This window comes from Protopterus annectens, chromosome 15.part0 (genome assembly GCF_019279795.1).
Source record: "Protopterus annectens isolate FY-2018-M chromosome 15.part0, PAN1.0, whole genome shotgun sequence".
In the NCBI taxonomy this organism is placed as follows: domain Eukaryota; kingdom Metazoa; phylum Chordata; order Ceratodontiformes; family Protopteridae; genus Protopterus; species Protopterus annectens.
This window is the reverse complement of record NC_056749.1, coordinates 342,214,978-342,232,129: the sequence shown is the minus strand read 5'-3', so window position 1 is coordinate 342,232,129 and position 17,152 is coordinate 342,214,978. Positions and strand designations below refer to the sequence as shown.

Sequence of the window (17,152 nt, the reverse complement as noted above, 5' to 3'; positions counted from 1 at the left end):
CTGTATATCCCTGAGGGGTAAATTCTACATCTTCTAAGATATCTCCGACAGGGAAGGGTGTTGATTGGGGGGTGTATGTGTGTCATCAGAAGTGGTCACAGATTGCAATTCCTAGACATAAATTGAGTCAATACAACAGGACCAGCTGTCCCTAGTTCTTGCAGTCATTCAAGAAATGATTCAGTCAGGGATTATATAAATTGTTCCCTTGGGGAATGAAGTACAAGGCTTATACTCAAGACTTCTTCCTAGTCTCAAGAAAAGAGGATCGGTCAAGACCCATTATAATAGACACCTTCTATTTCACTAAATTCATTCAAGTTCCAAATTTCAAAATGCTCACCCTCCAAAGCCTATTTTGCCAGTGCCTTTTTCTAAGATCCTTGCAGTTAACCTAGATTTGAATTAAGCCTAACTTCATATCCCCATTGAAAGGAAGTACAGCAAATAATTAAAATTGCAGCAGGAAGAGACAATTTCCAGTTCTGCTTTGTACCTTTGGGCTTGTCCACTACTGCTGGATTATTTCCAAAATATGTCTCCACTGATTGCCAATTTCTGGAAATAGGATGTTCAGATTTACTTCTCTGGACAACTGTCTGATCCTTCCGTCATAGTCTTTAGCTGACAGTCTACTAAGCACTGTCCAAGTTACCCAACCTAGCCCCTCTGCTATCCTTGAATCAACTCAACTCCCAGTTCACTACACACTTCATTAACTTGGCAACTAATGTCCTAAATCTCTGTCTTCACTACCCCACAACCTCCACCTCAAAAAAAGACATCTGAAGTAGTTAACTTCATTTGATCAGCAACCTGTGGGTATCGGATCCGAGCTGGCAGCTTTCCAAGCTCCTAGCTCCTCCCCTTACCCATAATACCCTGCTACCTCCCTCCAGTCCTCCGATTTCGTTTGCTGTGGCTTCTAGAAGCACGAGAGACAAGCTCTTGGCGGTTTGTGAGTAGATTTAGAGGGTTTTATTCTCTAGTTTTGCTATCTAGTTTCTTCAAAAACTGTGTTCCTTCCACCCTAGTAAAAAAAAAAAAAAAAAAAAAAAATTTTTTTCTGTTAGTAATTTGTTATAGTTCCCCCTTCCCCTTATCTGTGTGTGAAGGTGTGTGTGCTAAAATGGCTGAAGGGCCCTAAGGCTGTATTTTCTAAATGCTCTGTGTGGCCATAAGCTGTCCCCAACCGATGGCCACACTCAGTGCGTTATGTGCCTGGGGGTGGCACATCTTTCTTCAGGCTGCAAAATTTGTGTGGCTTTTAACCCCCAGGCTTTGAAGGACAGGAGGACCAAGCTAATCCTGGCGGGCCTTATGCCCACGGATTCTGCTTCTTTGTCCTCTCCCTCTGTGGTACCAGCCGCGGCTGTTCTACCTACTGTTCCTGCTCCCCTGGCTGGGACTCAAACTCCCGCCGCTGTGGTCCAGGGAGAGAGGGACTCCAGGAAAAAAGACAGAAGGGACAAGGAGCGTGACAGGGAGAGGCATAGGAGCCACAAGCGGTGGGCCGATTCTGCCCCCTCGGCCCCACTGGCTAAGCAGCTCTGCTCTCCCCTGAAGGCCTCCGGGTCTTCCCCCTCTCGGCTTCACTCTCCACGATTTTCTCCGGAGCCGGAGGAGGAGACCCGGTCACCTTCGAGGTCGTCGAAACGGCCTTCCCAGCCAGCCTCGGCGGCTTCTTCCAGATCCACTAGGAGCCTTTCAGACGCGGACGTGGACCGGATGATGAATCGCTTCCTCCAGGCCCAGATGCAGATGGGAGTGCACTTGCCTCCCCTCCCCCCCGGCTCAGCTCCCTTCTTTGCCCCCATTGCTCCTTCTCCGATCCACTATCAGGTTTTGGAGCCATCAGATCCGGGTAGTGTCTGAGCCGATAGTAATCGCTACTTCGCCGACTGTACCCTCAAGTTTGTCTGGTCCTTTTTCGGTCCGAGCTCTCGTGGCCGTGAGCCGAGCCTCTGATCCGGAGGGGTTAGTGCGTCTCTGGTTCCGATGCAGTCGGAGCGCACTGCCTTTTCTGATCCAATCGCGTCGACTCTGGCGCTGATCCGCACGTCGGATCTGAGGGGCTGCTCTCTGATCCCAGGAGAGCAGTTCGCCCTCTACCTTCGACGTCATGGAGAGGGTCCTTTCGAGGGATTCGAGGCCCCAGACTCATGGTACGGATCCACCCACCATTCCCTCGCAGACGGGCCTGTCTTCCATCATCCTGCCCCAGGGGCAGCCTGCGTCTACATCCCAGATGTTTCCCCTAGAGGAACAGGATCTGGTTGGTGAGCCCCCCTCGGACAGCCCCCCCCGAGGAGGTCCCTCACAAACGAAAGTGTAAAAGGAGGCACTTGGACTCTCCCGAGTCCCTCACAATAGACACTGACTTGGAGGAAGGGGAAGGTTCCCCCAGGTCACCCCCTGAGGACGTCTCCTTTGGAGACATCATGGAGATGCTGCACATTAAAGTGGGGTGGTCAGCCCAAAAACTTTCCTCAGATGAGTGTGTTTCTGGAGGCATTTGACGCAGGCCCATCTACCTCTTGGGTGTCCCCTCCGGCCGACCCCCTGGTAGACCTTATAACTACTAGGGCGTGGAAGGAGCCGGACACTGTAGAGCCGATACCCAGGAGACCAAACAAAATCCTTAGCCCCCCCCACAGACAGGACAGGGTGGAGCAAAGGTTCCCCAGTAGATGCCATTGTGGTGGTGGCTGCCACCAAGAAGGAACTAGCGCAGGAAAGTTCTTCGGTACATCTTCCAGACAAGAGTCTCGGACGATGGACCGCATTGGTAAGCGGATGTTCGCTTCAGCCACCTTCTCTGTAAGGGCGCTGAACTACTTGGCACATGTGATTCGGCTTCAGCGAGAACTAATCAAAGAGTATGCTGAGTCACCCCCAGAGTCCATGTCAGCCGAGGATAAACGAACCTTCTCGACACGAATGGCCACTCTAAAGTCGATATCCAACACTTCTATGCGGCTTCTCTCCTATGCCATGGAGGGGGCTGCTAGAGCCAGCGGAGCAGACATCGCCTTACGGCGTCATGCCTGGCACCGTCTTTGCGATCTTTGCAGAATCCTTCAAGGCATCCTTCGCGAACGCTCCTTTTGACGGTTCTACGCTGTTTGGCAAGACCGTCCATGATATGCTTCTCCAGAGTGAGAAAGATGAGAAGACGTCTGCCGTCGGAATCCGCTTCGCTGCTCCTCAAAGGTCCTTTTCCAGGAGCCAGAGCGGGCAAAAGAAGATGTGGTTCCGGAAATCTCAACAATCCCGTTTCGCTCCGGACCCTTCGTCCTTCAGAGGCAGGGGAGGACAAGGTGGACGCTGGCCCAGAGGCAGAGGGGGGCCCAAGAATTTCGGGTTGAGGGAACCCTTTTCCGATCGACCGGCGCAGCAACCCTGCGGGGTTGCCCGACTGCTCTCTGGAGGCGTTAGGGGGGCGTTTCTCGGAGTACCTAGCAAATTGGGAGTTCATCACGACAGATCGCTGGGTGCTCCAAATAATTCCAGAGGTTACTGTATTCCCTTCCTGAATCCTCTCCCTCAGTTGGGGCGTCTCCCAGATGTCCCATCCCATTAGAAGGAGGTGGCAGCCTGAGAGATAAAAGAGCTGCTAAGAAAAAGAGCCATCCAGTGCGTCCCCTTAGGCCAGTCTGGATCAGGCACTTACTCCAGGTTCTTTTTGGTGCCAAAAAAGACGAGGTACTTGAGGCCAATTCTCGACCTGTCTACACTGAACCTGTCCGTTGCCAAAGAAAAATTCCGGATGGTCACCATTCAATCTATTCTCCCCCTTCTGCAGAACGACTGGATGTGCTCCATAGATCTCAAGGATGCGTGCTACCACATTCTAATGGAAAGGCGATCCAGGAGATTTCTCCGCTTTCGGCTGGGAGCCAGCCACTGTCAGTTCAGGGTCAGCCCCTGTGGTCTCACCACAGCCCCCAGGGTGTTCAACGTCATGGCAGTTGTAGCGGCCCACCTGAGGCTTCAGGGAATACAGGTCTTTCCTTAACTGGACAACTGGCTCCTCGCCGCCCTCACCAGGCATCTACTATGTTCGGCCAGAGACTATTTCCTGCATTTGGCCCACCAATTGGGGATCACTGTAAACTACAAAATATCGTCCCTTCAGCCTGCTCAGGTCTTGGATTTCATAGGGGCCAGAATAGACGCGCTTCAGTCTAAGGTTTTCTTGACGCTGGACAGACTCCGCAGCCTAACTCTCCACGTCCTAGCTCTTCTACAGTCTCCAGCCCCACCGGTGAAATTAGTCCTGAGGGCTCTAGGGTCTATGTCTGCGGCTGTCAATTTTTCACCTCTAGCCCGCTTGAATATGAGGGTTCTTCAATGGACCTTGCAGGTACAGTGTCCATCCTTCAACATCTGCTATACTCCCCTATTCCTCTCAGCAGGGTTTGCAGGGAATCTCTGCTTTGGTGGCTCAATTCCCGAGAGCTTCGGGAAGGATGGAGCTTTTTGATGCCTCTACCCCAAACCACAGTGACTAGGGTGGGGGGGGGGCATTGAATGGGCAGAACCGTCCAAGGCAAGTGGACTCCAACAGAGACTGTTCTGCATATCAGTGTTCTGGAGATGAGGGTGGTGCTTCTAGCGTTGCAGGCTCTCCATGCCCTTCTTCTTCTAGGGACTATTGCAATTCAGACAGACAACATGTCAGTGGTCTGGTACATCAACAAACAGGGGGGGACCAGGTCTTACCCGCTCTGCCGAGAGGCCATGAGAGTTTGGGAGTGGGCGATATCTACCAACCGCTTTCTGCTAGCAACGCACATTCTGGGTCGGTCCAACATTTTAGCGGACAAGCTAAGTCGAACTATCCTCTCACCTTACGAGTGGTCTCTGAACCCCTTAGTAGCGAAATGGATCTTCCTCAATTGGGGTCAACCTTGCTGCGATCTGTTCGCGTCTCCTTCGAACGCAAAGTGCAGCGAGTTTTTCGCTGTGATCCCACCGGGGGAGACCCCTAGAGACGCTTTGGTTCATGCTTGGCCATCCGGTCTTCTTTATGCCTATCCTCCTCTCCCATTAATGACAAAATTCTTGCAGAAAGCTCAGCTGTTGGGGAGCAGAGTTACCTCATAGCCCCATTCTGGCTTCGTCAAACCTGGTTCCCATACCTGCGGTCTCATCTAGTAGCTCCTCCTTGGATCTTAGATCCCATCCCGGATCTGATTTCTCATCCTTCGGGATTAGAAACCCCGAACCTGGACGATCTCAAGCTTTCCGCTTGGTTGATCCAGTTCCGTTAGTGGTTAGGACTCCCGGTATCTCATCCACAGTTAAATCCATCCTGGTGGCCACGCATAAGTCCTCTACCAGGAAAGTCTACAACAGTAAATGGAAACGTTTTTCTATCTGGGCTGAGCAAAGAAATTTGGATCCCTTTATAGCTCCCATTCCAGCAGTTCTCGAGTTTTTATCCCACATTTTTAATCAAGGGGCCAGTTCTTTAACTGTGAAGGCTCAGAAGGCTATTTCCCACTTCCACATCGGAGATGATCTTGGTCCCTTAGCTTCCTCTAAGATCTGCAAGACCTTCTTGAAAGGTACTTTTCTGTTAAGACCTCCTGTCAAGACTGCGGTTACTCCGTGGGATCTAACCTTAGTCCTCCAGGCTCTTACTGGTCCACCCTTTGAGCCTGCAGCTTCGGCTGACTTAAAGTTTTTGTCTTGGAAAACTGCCTTCTTGATTGCTTTTACCTCAGCTAGAAGGGTATCTGAGCTTCAGGCTCTTTGTACCAAACCTCCGTGTCTTGTCTTCTGTAAAGACAGAGTTTCCCTCAGGACTAATCCCTCCTTTTTACCTAAAGTGGCTTCCGAAGCTAACATCAACCAATCCATTAATCTGCCAGTCTTTTTCCCTAACTACCAGAACAAAGGGGAATACAGACTCCATTCATTAGATGTGCATAGACAATTGCGCTTCTATTTGCATTGAACCGCTGCCTCTCGGAAATCGGAGCAGCTCTTTATTTCCTTTGCCAAACCATCTTTGGGTAAACCAATAACAAAGGTAACTCTAGCTAGGTGGATTTCCAGCTGCACTTTGCACACGTATAAAATCTTTGGTCGACCTGAGCTCGTGGGAGTTCGTGCACATTCTACGTGTTCTGTGGCTACCTCTGCTGCCTTTTGGTCAAGGGTGTCCTTGGATGACATCTGTTCTGCGTCCACTTGGACTTCCTCTCATACCTTTATTACTCATAAGTTGGATTTGATATCCAGGGGGAGGGCAGCATTTGGCTCTGCAGAATATCCTTCCTTGAGGACCTCCCAAGTTTTGGTAGCTGGGGACTCTGTTCCACAGGTTGCTGATCAAATGAAGTTAACTCCTTCAGATAAAGAAGTTATGTACTCACCATAACGTTCCATCTGAGTAGGTAACTTCATTTGTCAGCAACCGACCCCCCCCCCTCCGTCCCCGTAACCTGTAGATGTCCTTCAAGGATGCATCTGCAGTCATCACATATGGGTTGTCCTGCCTCAGGCAGCCCTTCGGTTGGCCGGATTCCAAAGTCTGGGTCCAGCGTCAGCTGATGTCGCACTTTCCCCGATGTCAGAGCGCCTGGGGTATAAAAGCATCAGCCGACGCCATCTTCCTCAGTCTTTCTTGCCGCGTGGTGCCCGAAGCAGAAGCAGTTTGCAAGTGCCGGTCAGCCAGCTCCTGTAATTCAGCTAACCGAAGACTTCAAAAACTAAGTACCCCGTTGGGGACTCTTTCTTGCCTCAGCTGATGTCAGATAAAGTTAATAATTACTAGTAGAGAAAAGAAAAGTGCACCATAGGTCGCCAAGTCAGTAAAACTTCACAAAATCTCCTTGTAAAACCAACGATCCACGTTTATTATAAAACACATATACAAGAACTGCAGAATAAGCGCTTTCGCGTTGCTCCCAACGCTTCATCAGATGTGAGTGCAGTAAAAATCATTGCTCCTTTTATACAAAACTCAAAACATCATCAAATTCATTTAAACAATTAAATAATTAAATAATTAAAACACCAAAATACTTTTTAAAGGTGTAGCTCAATGTTTAAGGCTCCTGGATGCTAAAAAGGGTTTAATGGATAGCTTCTCATTGAGCCCAAATCTATGGGCTTGTAATTTCATTATCCATTTACCCTCTCTTTCTTCTATCATATTCTTAATGTTGCCCAACCTTTTGTTAATATTCACCAATTCTAAAACTTGAAACTTGAAGTTGTGTTTATTACCTAACTCCATGATGTGTTTGGCAAGGGCATTGGTAATATTGTGCTTACTGATGGCGTAAACATGTTCTCTTATACGCTCTCTTAAAGATCTGGTTGTCATACCTACGTAAAATTTAGTACACGATTGGCATACAGCTATGTAAACATATCCAATACAGACACTTTTACACATCCTGCCTCAAAGAAGAGGTACATTTTCAACAACTATGCTACATGTAAGTCTATTGGCCTGGAGGCCCCTGCCGAGTCGGTTATTGAATTTCCTTCAGAAACTGGTGTCTTGGAAGCTTCCGACACCATTCCTCTAGGCAAAACTACACCAGCACGTGGTGCAGCTAGGCCTCCTGCATCCATGTCCATAAAGGCATTCACCAGGGCTGAAGCTGCTAAACACACAAAAGCTATGCCTCCCAGGGTTATTCCTCAGGGACCCACTTCTAGTTCACAGATCCTAACTTTGGCAGAGGACCTTATTTCCTTAATCGGGCTCTCAACCCCATCCGGACAGGGGCTCTCAACCCCCTATAGACAAAAGGCCCAGGGTTGAGCCCTCTGATCCCCACTCCTCAGAGGAGGCCTCTGATGGCTCTGCTCACTCGGACTACCAGGAGGAGGCCTTTTCGGCCTACGAGGATTCTGATGCAGAGGAATCTATCCCCTCAGCCTCCCCTCCTGAAGAACTATCCTTCGGGGAGACCCTTCACTCTATGAGAGAGCATTTCAAATGGCAGGGCCAGGAATTCTCTGATTCCAGGAAAAGATTAAGAACCTTTCTACATTTACCTCGGCATAGACCTTTGGCTATTCCTCCTGTTTTGAATGTCATTGATGTGTACTCTGAGTCTAGTATAACCCCTGACACTCTTCCTCCGGCCCCTGCCAAACCCGATAGGTACTACAGGGTCCCGGACTCACATAATTTTCTTTACAAGGCCCACTCTGCTGATCCAGAAACTATTTCCCAGGGCCCTAAAGGGGTTGCAGCTGCCACTACTAAAAACCCACTCCCCTCTGAAAAAGGAGTCCAGGGCTTTAGAGAGATGGGGTAAAAAAGTGTATACTTCTGCTACTCTTTCTACGAGGGCATTAAATTGTCAATTTCATATGATACAGTACCAAGAGTATTTGTTAGATGAATTGCATAAGAAACTGTCTTCATCTGAACCCCTTGATCGCAAATCCCTTCAGGATCTGGTACATAACTCCCAGCAGGTTAGCAACCATTTCTTGCAGTATGGTTATGATGCATTGGAAGCTTCATGTAGGTCAGCTATGACAGGTGCAGTCATACGTAGGCATGCTTTGCTGAAGGAACAATCTCTGCCAGACCATGTTAAAGCCAAGCTTCTGGATGCTCCACTGGAAAAGCAAAAGTTATTTGGTTCCACTGCTCAAGAGGTCTTAAAGAAATTTGAGGAAAAGGCAAAATCTGTACAATCAAAGATTTTCTACAAGTCCAACCACCAAGATTCAGCAGAAATTGGCCTACCAATAATTGGTCCTTTCCGGACACAGAAAGATTTCAGAGAGGCAGGAGCAAACGTGCCAGAGGTAGGGGGCAAGCTAGAGGCTCCTACAGAGGCCGTCAATGGCAGCCTCCCAACCAGAGAGGTAGTGCAGGACCTACAACTGCTGCACAAGGACAGACTCAATGACTTTGCTTTGACTCCGCCAACCAGGGCTCAATTGGAAGCACCTTTGGGCGGAAAGCTTTCTTTATTCTCAAAAAATTGGCACAGCATTACAAGGGACAAATGGACACTGCAAATAAGAGACAAAGGATACAGGTTCCATTTTCACACATTGCCAAAAAGAAAAGGCATGCCAGACCTGCCACCAAATCAAAGGGCAGAGGCTTTGAAACAAATCTCCAACTTAATACAAATGAAAGCTATAGAAAAGGTTCCTCTTTCAGAACAAGGCCAAGGATTTTATTCCAGACTATTCCTTGTTCCAAGAAAAGAAAATCAATGGAGGCCTATTCTCGACTTGTCCGCACTGAATACTTATCTCATTGTGCCAAAATTCAAAATGCTGACTCTACAGCAACTCCTTCCCATGCTGGGCAAGGTGTCTTGGCTGGTGACTCTAGACCTCAAGGAGGCATACCTGCATATCCCTATCAGACAAAGTTGCAGAAGACACCTCAGATTTCTTGCAGGGTCAGAGCATTATCAATTCTCAGCATTGCCCTTTGGCTTATCTACTGCCCAGAGTATTCACGAAATGCCTGGCATCAGTAATTGCACACTGCAGACTTCAGGGGATTCAAATATACCCATATCTGGACGACTACCTTATACAAGCGGACAGCCAACAAACTTTGTTAAAGGACTTGAATTATGCCATCCACCTACTGCAGGCCTTGGGATATACAGTCAACATTCACAAATCAAGACTTGTTCCGTCCCAAAGAATAACTTTTCTGGGTGCGGATCTAGACACAACCACCCAAATGGCCTTTCTCTCAGAAGAAAAACAAAGACAACTACCGGATTACTTCAAGAATCTGACAAGACAAACTCAGCTGACTGCAAGGAAAATCCTGCAGGCCCTGGGTTACATGGCATCTTGCATTCTTCTGATTCCACAAGCAAGGCTGCATATGAGAAAATTACAATGGTTCTTAAGGAGTTTATGGACTCAGCACAGTCACAGCTTAGAAACTTTGATCCCACTCATTCCATGCCTCCAAAAGGAATTTCTGTGATGGGCTCAAGCCAGCCAGTCGAACAGGGGGCTGCCCTTCAGCAAGCCAAGAGCCAGCCAAACCATTACAACGGACGCTTCAGACCACGGTTGGGGAGCACACGTGGAGGGCAGATGTATTCAAGGATTATGGTCACAAAAGGAGCTACGCATGCACATAAACCAAAAGGAAATGCTGGCAGTGATGCATGCAATCGAGGCCTTCAAACTCTTTCTGCATCAAGGCCACCTACTAATAAGGACAGACAACACCACAGTTATGTGGTACATAAACAAGCAAGGGGGTACCCATTCCTACCCTCTTTGCAGACTGGCAATGAATCTATGGGAACTTTCCTTGAAACTCAATATACAGCTGCAGTCCCAGTTTGTGCCAGGGAAAGACAATATGCTGGCGGACAGCTTAAGCAGAAATGTTATGGATGCACACGAATGGATGCTGCACCCAGACATCTTTCTACAGATAACGCAATCATGGGGGAGGCCGGACATAGATCTGTTTGCCTCCTCCCACAATCATCAACTGAAGAAATTCTGCTCAAGGACATACCACCCACAAGCATGGAAAGTGGACGCCCTCTCTTTCAGCTGGAGAACTCTAACAGTGTATGCATTTCCACGTCTCCCACTAATGACCAAGGTTTTACTGAAGATCAGAACAGAGCAGCCAAAAGTGATTCTGATAGCTCCGGACTGGCCAAGACAGCACTGGTACCCACTGTTAAAGAGCATGTCATGTACGAAACCATGGCCTCTTCCTCTATGGCCACTTCTACTGACACAGCACAATTACAAAACTCTGCATTCCAACCTGAAAACCTTGCAACTAACAGCCTGGAAAATACCTAGACTCCTCCTCAGGATAAGCTATCCCAGAGAGTGAAAGATATTATTATGGAAGCTCGCCGGCCTTCCACAAGGAAGGCATATTCAGCAAAATGGAAAAGATTTCACATTTGGAACACCACAAAGGGCCTAGATGCGACAGTGATGAACATGGCACATATCCTGGAATATTTGGCAGAAATGTTCCACAATGGTCTGTCTTACTCTTCCATTAAGATTCATGCTTCAGCAATTTCAGCAGAGTACAACACTGATCCACCTGTCTTCTCTCATCCTCTCCTAAGACAGTTTCTAAGAGGAATCAAAAACATCAATCCTCCAAGGAAACCACCTCTACCTGCTTGGGACCTTAACTTCGTGTTGGAGAAACTAACACTTCCTCCCTTTGAACCAGCAGCATCTGCAGATCTACAGTTCCTGTCTTGGAAGACTGCCTTCCTTCTGGCCATAACCTCAGCAAGAAGAGTATCTGAGTTACAGGCCCTAATGGCAGTACAGCCATTTCTTATTTTTCATCAGGACAGAGTTTCATTGAGAACCAATCCTACATTTATGCCAAAGGTGGTATCCAGGGTTTCATTAAACCAAGCTATTCACTTGCCTACCTTCTTTCCAAATCCACAAAACAAAGGAGAGAAACTTCTGCACACCCTGGACATACACAGACAGTTGTGCTACTACTTGGACAGAACTAAAAGTTACAGAAAAACTGACCAGCTGTTGGTAGCATATGCTGCTGGTACACAAGGAAAAGCAATTTCCAAACAGACAATTTCAAAATGGATAGGAAATTGCATTCGTTTTTGTTACTCCTTTCATGGAAAAACTGTGCCAGCTAACATTAGACCTCATTCCACGAGAGCCACAGCCACCTCCACAGCCTTCTTAAGAGGGGTGGCTACCAAGGACATTTTAGAAGCTGCTACATGGAGCTCCGTGCATACATTTGCCAAGCATTACAATTTACCTTTATATTCCAGATCCAGAGCAGGCTTTGCTACGGCAGTCCTGCAGGGTATTTTAGCTACACCATCCTTTTACATAGGTCCTCCACCCCCAGTTTGGCTATGGTATTCTACCCATATATGATGACTGCAGATGCATCCTTGAAGGACATAGTACAGTTTTGTACCTACCATAAATGTAGATGTCCGATAGGTATGCATCTGCAGTCAGGTTTACCCTCCCTCCTTCCCCTCTGTGGTATTTCTTGGTTACTTACCCCTCTTATAGCTAGCTGAGGGGATCTATTATGGTGTATTTGTTTTTATATTACTGTGCATGTTTGGATTTTTAAATGCATCTCTCCAAATTTAGCCTTCCTTAGAGGGCACCTGGCATCTGGGGCAAGAAAAACTGAGGAAGATGGCGTCGGCTGATGCTTTTATACCCCAGGCACTCTGACGTCTGTGAAAGTGCGACATCAACCGACGCCGGACCCAGACTTTGGAATCCGGCCGACCGAAGGGCTGCCTGAGGCAGGACAACCCATATGTGATGACTGCAGATGCATACCTATTGGACATCTACATTTATGGTAGGTACAAAACTGTACTTTTTCACACATGCTTATCACATCTCTATTCATCCAGACTTCAGGCTTTTAAGGTTTCTTGTGTCTGGATCACATACTCTGTTCTCTGCCTTACCCTTTGGACTGGACACTGCACCAAGAGTGTTCACAAAGTGTCTAGCTCCAGTTATAGTTCATTGCAGGCAACGGGGTAGCCACATTTTTCCATGTTTAGATGACTTGCTTATCTTTGCAAAGTTATTTTTCAAAATGTCAGGAATCATTCACTTGTATGACAGATCTTAACACAAGCTGGGGTTCCAAGAGAGCACAAGCTTGTATTTCTGGGTTGTCAGTCTGACGCATAAGTTCAGAGCTTTTCTTCCACAGGAAAAGTAGGCTTTTATCTAGATTTTTTCTAAGGTTTTCCACCCAGACTTCAGTCACTGCGAGAGAATACCTCAGGATTTGAGGTTTCTTGGCTTTAATGATTCTTATGATAATGCTGACAAGACTCCACACGAGAGAGATACAGTGGCATCTGTAGTCTGTTTGATCCAGTCATCAATATCCATTGTCTTTTCAAATCCCAGTGCCAGAATTTGTCAGAAGAGGAATTACTTGGTGCAGACAGGAAAAACCAAGGTCCCCACCATTTCCAAAGCAGTCAGTTACCACAGACACCTCAGACATTTCTTGGGGAGCAGTTTCAGTAAGGATAAAAGTGCAAGATGTGTGGGACACCAAGGCCAAGATGCAAGCGTGTAAATATGAAAGATATGCTTGCCCTGATGAAGGCACTCCACTGTCTGCATCAGCTTTGGTCCCCAGAGCCTCTAAGTTGTTAGACATTACCACAGTCAATATGGTACATTGACAAGCAAGGGGGGAACTAGATCTTACCCCCTTTGCAGACTAGCCGTGCTAGCTTAAGATGTAGCTTCATAGCACAGTCTCACTCAGGCATCCTGCAATCTTCCAGAGCAAGACTGTGTCAGAGAAGCTGAGCTAGATCCGGGCAGACCCTCAAGAATGGAAAACAGATCAGGGGAGTCTTCCAAAATTTGATATTTTGTGAGGAGTTGTCAACTAGACCTCTTTATCTCCTTTCTGAACAATCAGCTGGCAAGATTCTGCTCCACAACTCCATGCAAGAAGGTCTGAAAGACTGATGTCTTTTCTCTTCCTTGGACAGGGAGTGTTCCTGTATGCTTTTGTACCCTTTCCATTGATATCCAGGGCATTTCTGAAGATTCAGAAGGAATCCCCCAAGAGCATTGTGATGATGATCTCCTTTGGGAAATGACCAGGTGCAGTTACCACAAGCTTCCTCACAGACTGCTTTTAACTCGCACAAGAGAAGGAGTGTTTGATGCACCCCAAACCCAGTCAGCTTCACTTGACTGTCTGGGTGATAATGGCTTAATTCCCTTCTTGGCACTTGTTTACTGAGGATGTGCTTAAGTACTAATAGGCAGGAACATTTGCTGCTAAAAAGATCATATATTAGTTAATAGAAAAGGTTTTCTAGTTGGTGCCAACAATATAACCAGCACTTATTCAGGGCTAGTTGGTTTTTACCATATTTATAAATCACTGTCCTGTGGCCTTTTTCTCCTCCTCCAAGGTTCATTCATCTGTCATTTCAGCATGTCTGCCCATGGGTCCATCTCTTTCAGTGCATTCTCATTTCAAATTGTTTTTGACCGGGGTTTTACTTGAGGCCCTTAAAGTTGGTGGCCCCTCCTTGAGAGCTTAACTTTGTGATTGAGTAGCTAACAATTATTCCATTTGAACCATCTGACTTGACTGACTCGAGCGTCTTAAGAAAAAACATTTTACTGATTGCTCCGACCTCTGTAGGAAAGTATTAAAGTTGCAAGCAGTTATGGTGATTCAACACTATCTCATTTTTCAGAGATAGTTTGAGACCTAATCCATTTTTATACCCAAAGTTGTATCCAAGTGTACTTGAAGCAAAATTATTAATTTCCCTTTTTTCTTTCCTCAACCTGAAAATGAGGGGAAAAAGGATACTCCATACCTTGGATGTCCACAGACACCTCAGGTGCTATCTTGACAGATCTAAATCTTTTAGATATTTGGATCAGTTAATTTCTTCTGAAGGTAAGAGGAGGGCAAGAGGAAGGTGTACACCCTGTGACAAAGCAGACCATTTCAAAATGGTTGTCTAAGGCTGTTACCTTTTGTTATACTGGCCTCAGCAAAACTATTCCAGGCAGGGTCATTGCCCACTCTACCATGGCCATGAATTCATCTGTGGCTTTTCTAAAGGAGTTAATTCCAGACGTATTCTAGAAGGTATAACTTGGTCCTATCTACATATTTGTACAAAGCACTATAAGCTTGTTTCCTTCTCTAGGTCTAACTCGGTCTTTGTTAGGACCATTCTCTAGAGGCTCCTGGATTCTTCTTCCATCATCCAAATATAGTAAGCTTGGGTAATTTACCCATATAGTGAAGGGTACTGCAGCTATGATCAGTGTAATAAAAGTACAGTTGTGTAAGTAAACATAACAGAATAGTGGATGTTCAAATGATCACAGTTTCAGTAGCAGCTCCCTCCCTCCACCCGCTTTGTCTTTTGGTGTGTTTATATCAAGATGTCCTTCAAGAATGCAACTGCAGTCCTGACATATGGGTTGTCCTGCCTCAGGCAGCCCCTCGGTCGGCCAGATTCCAAAGTCTGGGTCCGGTGTCTGCCGATGTCGCCTCCTCCCCGACGTCAGAGCGGCTGGAGTACAAAGGCATCAGCTGACGCCATCTTCAGTCTTTCTTGCCGCGCGTGCCCGAAGCAGAAGCAGTTCGCAAGTGCCAGTCGGTCAGCTCCTGTGTTTTCAGTCATCCAAAAGCTAAGTACCCCGTTGGGGAACATTTTGTCTTGCCTCAGCCGATGTCAGAACAAATTGAGAAAGTTAATAATTGTTTGTCTTGTGGTAAACAAATACCTTATAAGGACATCCATTCTTACTGCCTCCCTTGCCTGGGCCCAGACCACGACGTCTCGGCCTGTGCTTGCTTTAATAAGCGCACTCTCAGGCGCCGGGCAGAATTTGCCGAAGACTTTTTTGGCGAATCCTATGCTTACATCATGCCGTTGGAACAACCGACAGCACAAACTACCAAAAAACGAAAAGACCAGGACCGACATCCTCGGCCCGCGTCTTCCACCGATATAATGCCTAAGCCCTTTGCAAGTGCTTCGGTCCCTTCGGAAGCGGTAATTCAACCGCTCCAGGCCGACGACACCGCGTTAACATGTTCTTCGGTCTCGGAGACTACACCGGTGCCGGTTGTTGATTTTCCTCCAGAAACCGAAGTTCTGGATCTACCCGACACCATTCCCGTGGACAAAGTTACCCCTGCACGTGGGGCAGCTAGGCCTCCTGTATCCATGTCCATCAAGGCCTTTGCACGTGCTAAGGCCGCCAGCCAGGCCAAGGCCCATCCTAAACCTACTTCTCAGGCCCCTTCTGATAGACAGATCATGTCTCTTGCTGCAGATCTAATCTCTTATCAGGGGGTCTCAGCCTCACCCAGACAGAGGTTCTCAGCCGCCTGCAGAAAAAAGGCCTAGAACTGAGCAGGCAGACAACCTCTCTTCAGATGAAGCCTCTGGGGATTCAGAGCATTCAGATACCCAAGAAGAATCCTTCCAGGCCTATGAGGACTCTGATGCTGAGGAATCAATTCCCTCTGCCTCTCCTCCAGAGGATTTTTCTTTCGGTGAAGTCCTCCACTCCATGAGGGAACATTTAAGTGGCAGGGTCAGGAATTTTCTGATTCTAGCAAAAAGGCTACGTACCTTCCTTAAGTTGCCCCAGCACAGACCTTTAGCTATCCCTCCAGTTTTGGATGTCCTGGATGATGTATTCTCCGACTCCAGTGCTTCCCCTGATTCTCTCCCTCCTGCTCCTGTCAAGCCAGACAGATATTACAGGGTCCCTGACACTCACAAGCATCTCTTTAAGGCCCACTCTGTGGATCTAGAAACTATTTCACAGGGCCCCAAAGGAGTGGCTACCTCCTCAGCCAAGAATCCACTGCCAGCTGACAGGGAAGCAAGGTCCCTGGAGAGATGGGGTAAAAAAGTTTATACCTCTTCCACCCTTGCCATGAGGTCACTTAACTGCCTTTTTCATATGTTTCAGTACCAGGATTATTTACTGGATGATTTGCAGAAAAAGCTAGCCTCTCCTGAGCCTATAGATAGAAAGGCATTGCAGGATTTGGTTCATAATGCTCATCAGGTTAGCAATCATTTTCTTCAGTATGGTTATGATGCATTGGAGGCTTCATGTAGGGCAGCTATGACAGGGGCTGTTATCCATAGACATGCTTGGTTGAAAGAACAGCCACTGCCGGATCATGTTAAAGTAAAGCTCCTGGACGCACCTCTGGATAAACAGAAGCTTTTTGGTGCTAATGCTCAGGATGTGTTGAAATCTATTGAGGAGAAGGCAAAATCAGTACAGACAGTAAAGGATTTCCTCCAGGTTCAGCCACCAAGGTTCAGCAGGAATTGGCCTTCAAAGAATTGGTCCTTTCCAGACTCTGACAAGTTTCAAAGGGGAAAGAACAGGCGTGCATGAGGTAGAGGGCAATACTGAGGCTCCTACAGGGGTCGCCAATGGCAACCACAAAATCAGAGAAGTGGCACAGGTAGTTCAGCTGCACCACAGGGACAATCACAATGACTTACCTTTCACTCCGCCTACCAAGGCTCAAAGAGAAGCACCTCTAGGCGGAAAATTATCTCTATTCTCAAAAAACTGGCACATTATAACAAAGGACAATTGGATTCTGGACATAATAGACAGA

At 47.3% G+C, this 17,152-nt stretch overlaps 1 protein-coding gene across 1 annotated transcript in view; it reads left to right on the top strand.

The window, feature by feature from the left end:
• STEEP1 (STING1 ER exit protein 1) overlaps window positions 1–17,152 on the top strand; it is a 433,968-nt gene that overhangs the window by 401,391 nt on the left and 15,425 nt on the right.